Below are 4,562 nucleotides of genomic sequence, written 5' to 3' on the forward strand. Positions count from 1 at the left end.
GGCGTACCTTCCACATCTACTATCTTGTAAGAACCCGATCCATAGACTTCAACAATGATGTATGGTCCAAGACGATTAGGGCTGAATTTTCCTTTTTCTTTAGGTAAGGAATTCACGTTGCGCTGATTCTCATAAAGTACTAAATCACCTACTGGGAAGGAATGTTGAATGAATTTATCATTATACTTCATTCTAAAGTTTTATGATACGCTTGAATATTCTCTAGAGTGTTTATATGTTGCTCATCAAGCATCTCAAGTTGTTGGAGCCTTTGTTCTCTATAAGAATCATCATCCATTATACCCTTAAGAGAAATTCTTAGAGATGAGATTTCTAACTCCAAAGGCATAATAGCATCAACACCATAAACAAGATTATAAGGAGTACACCCTGTAGCAATATGTACACTTATTCGATAAGCCCAAAGAGCATAGATTAATTGAGTGTGCCAATCCTTACCATGCTTGTTCACAGTCTTATGAAGGATTTGTTCCATTATTATATTTGAATATGTGTCTTGACCATTTGATTGAAGATAGTAGGGTGTATAAAATTTATGTTGAATATAATATTTCTCAAGAAACATCTTCACATCGTTGTTTTTAAATGATGTCCCATTATCCGAAACCATAGTGGAAGGTATTCCAAATAGGGAAATGATGCTATCTAAGATGAATTGATAGCTTACTTCAGCGATAGTAGATCGAAGAGGAATTGATTCTACTCACTTCATAAAGTAATTAGTAGTGGTTATGATGAAAGTATGTCCCTAAGTTGAGGGAGGAGATTTTTACCAATGAGATCCAAACCCCATGTAGAAAAGGGCCAAGACACTACTTGAGATCGAAGTTCTTGGGTGGGAGCATGGATCAAATTTCTATGTTGTTGACACTGATGATAATTCTTAACAAATGCAAAGGAGTCCTTTGCCATGGTCTTCCAATAATATCCCTTTCAGAGCAATCTTTGAACTAACGATCTAGCCCCAAAATGCCCCCCATAAGCACCTAAATGTGCTTCCTCAAGAGCAATAGGGATTTCAGCTTTGTTAAGACATTGAGGGAGAAGACCATTATAACCCCTTCTATAAAGAACATTAGAAAGGATAATGTATCTAGCAGCCAACTTGCAAATCCTAGCCTTGGTATTCTTGTTCATAGAGTCAGGAAAGGTACCATCATTCAAGTTTCTCATGATATGTGAGTACCACTCATCAGAATCTACAATGCAACTATATGCCACATTTATAGGATTGTCAGCAATAGCGGGGGTAGTGAGGTTGTGAATAGTGAATTTGAGATCTACCAAGGGGTCCTCTAAAGACACAAGAGAGGCTACACATGTTATTACATCAGCATGTCAATTATCCTTTCGAGGAATAGGCTCAAAGGTATAAGAATCAAACTTTTTAAAAAAGATATAGCTAAATCCCTATATTGTGATTTTATCTTGTTTAGCTTGATAAATTACTATCACTTACCTTATGATTAATTAAGAATATCCATAGATATGTAGATGTTTTTATATTTAATACTAGGGCTGCTTTAACTCCAACTATAAGAGCCTCATATTCAACAATGTTATTGGTACACAAGAAATTGAGACAATATGACAAAGGGATAGGTTTCTTTTGAGGAGAAATTAAGAGAAAATTTGCCCCTGATCCTGTACGACACCTAGAGCCATCAAAATATAATTTCCAAATATCATCAACCTTAGTAGAGAGAATGCATTCATTAAGAAAAGACTCTGGGTTAGGTAGGGAGAAGTGTGAAGGAGCCTCAACTAAGTGGTCAGTTAATGGTTGACCTTTTATTACGTTTTGCAAGACAAACTTAAGGTCAAACTTGCTCAACATCATAACCCACTTGGATAAGCATCCTATAAGACCGGTTTTGGAAAAAAGATGCTTTAGAGGGTCAAATTTAAGTATAACATGAACTTGAACATTCAAAAGGTAATGCCTTAATTTTTGGGTTGCAAAAACTAGAGCAAGGCATTGTCTTTCTATTGCAGAGTATTGGGATCCGTAATCGAGTAGAGTGCAACTTATATAGTAAACCAGACATTTTGTACCATCCTTATCACATTGTGCTAATAAGGTTGCAAGAATATGAAGGGAAGCAACTGTGTATAGCAGAAATGGTTTGGAAGGGTCAACAGGTTGAAGGATAGGAGGGTTGGTCAAATATGTTTTAAGTCTTCAAATGCTTGACAACAATCCTCATTCCATTGAAAGGTGATATTCTTTTTAAGAAACTGAGTAAAAGGAAAGGTACGATCCGCAAGTTGAGAAACAAACCTACGAATAGCTTGAATCTTTCCTTGTAAACTTTTTAGTTGGGAAATATTTTTAAGAGGTGGAATGTTAACAATGGAATCTATCTTATTCATATCAACCTTAATTCCATGATGCAAAACTATAAATCCTAATTGTTTTCCACTATCAACACCGAATACACACTTTTGGGGATTCAAGCACATGTTAATACTTACAAATTCTTTCAAAGACTTGATGAAGGATCTTAACATGATCTGTACAAAAAATGGATTTAGCTAAGATATCATCAATGCAATCTTCTAAGATTTTATGCATGTAATCATGGAAGATAAGGGTCATAACACGTTGATAGGTAGCGCCTACATTTTTCAATCCAAAAGGCATAATAACCCAATTAAACTTTCCCCAAGGGGTGGTGAAATAATTTTTCAATTGATCTTGAGGATTAATGAAGATTTGATTATATCTTGAGAAACCATCCATAAAGGATAATAAAGCATGGCCTACTACAGAATCTACTATCATATTGATATTTGGGAGAGGGAAATCATCCTTCAAAGAAGCTTTATTAAGATCTTGAAAATCCATACACATCCTAATCTTGTTATCAGATTTAGCCATGGCCACAATGTTTGAAATCCATGGGGAATAATCAATAGGATGGATGAATCCAACATCCAATAACTTTTCAATCTCAGCCTTAACAAGTAATGCTACTTTAGGGTTCATCTTTTGAATCTTTTGCTTCATAGGTTTAGCATTAGGAACTAAGACAATGTTATGAGTGACAATCTTAGGATCAATGTTGGGCATGTCAAAATATATCCAAGCAAAGATTTCAGGGAATTCATGTAGCAATTCAAAATATTGTTTTTGTTCCTCTTAATCAAGACATTTTCCTATCTTAATGACTTTGTCTTCGATACAAGGATCCATCCTGATATCAATAGTGTGACTTATGAGGAGATTACTTTGTTGAGGAGCATCTTTCAACTGAGGAAATTCTTCAGCTATCTCATTGTTATTTCCTTCTTTCCCAAAGTAAGCTTCTATATTTAAACAATAAGGAAAGCTGTGATTATGGTGATAATGAGGAATGTCATCATAGGCTCCTAAGAATTCAGCAAAGGAGTCATCAGTGGGAAAAACATCCAAAGCAAAGACACTAGAAGAATTGCAGGCAATGTATTCTGGATACTTTATTGAGAGGGAAGTAGAGATGAAATTAACACTAATATATGGTCTCATAGAATCTTTAGTATGCTCAAAAGGATCATAGCCAAGCTCAAATGTTGTATCATGAAAGTTATTTTCCAAGGGAACTTTTATCCCTTATTCTTAGGCACCACATCCATTACCATTATATCCACACTTAGCTAAGATGTAGAAGCCAGGACCATAAAGGTTAGCCATTTCTGAAAGAGGAGGGTTTTCATAAAGTAAAGGATCGAAATCCTCTAAATCAGAAACCAAGGAAGACGAAGTTTGAGAAGCTGCCACAAAGTTATTACTCAATGGCTCGGGTAGAGTGGATTTCTTTTTAGGTTCTCCTTCTTCTTTCTTCTTTTCAACCTTGGGTTCTCTGGGGGAAATTTTATATTCCCCTATGAAAGTTGGATTAAAGTCAAGGGATCCCCAATCATCTTTTGCAAGAATATTTTTAGGAGAGAAGAGATCTTCACTAGTAGAATCAAGTTGAGAAGTCTATTCTTCAGAAACCATAGGTTCATTTGAGAAATCATTGGGAGATGAACCAGAGGTAGGAGATAGACTTGAGGAAATAGGCACACTAGTAGGAGTAGAAGTTTTAGAAGAATCATCTAAGATAGTTGGGGAAGAACTAGTTGGAGAGGATTTGGATGTTGATGTTTGGAGACAAGCCTGGAGATTAGTATCACCTAGCAAGGTAAATGTTTTATTATTGTAAATAAATTTAACTTGCCTATGCAATGTACAGGGGACAAATTGAATGCTATTAATCCAAGGTCTCCCTAATAACAAATTATATGTCAGGTTTCCAGGAATAACATGAATAGGTGTGGGTAAAGTAATAGGACCTACCTTAATAAGAAAGGTGATGATACCTAATGAAGATTTAGCAAAATTATCCAAGCCTTAGATAGTGAGAGAATCAGGCTTAATTAGAGATGTATCAACATTGATTTTAAGCAACAACTTCATGCTACAAACATTAAGGCCAAAACCATTGTCCACTAGTGTTCATCTTATTGCACTATCATTTATGATAACCATAATCATTAAAGGATCATATTGATGTTGG

This window comes from Cryptomeria japonica, chromosome 7 (genome assembly GCF_030272615.1).
Source record: "Cryptomeria japonica chromosome 7, Sugi_1.0, whole genome shotgun sequence".
Classification (NCBI taxonomy): domain Eukaryota; kingdom Viridiplantae; phylum Streptophyta; class Pinopsida; order Cupressales; family Cupressaceae; genus Cryptomeria; species Cryptomeria japonica.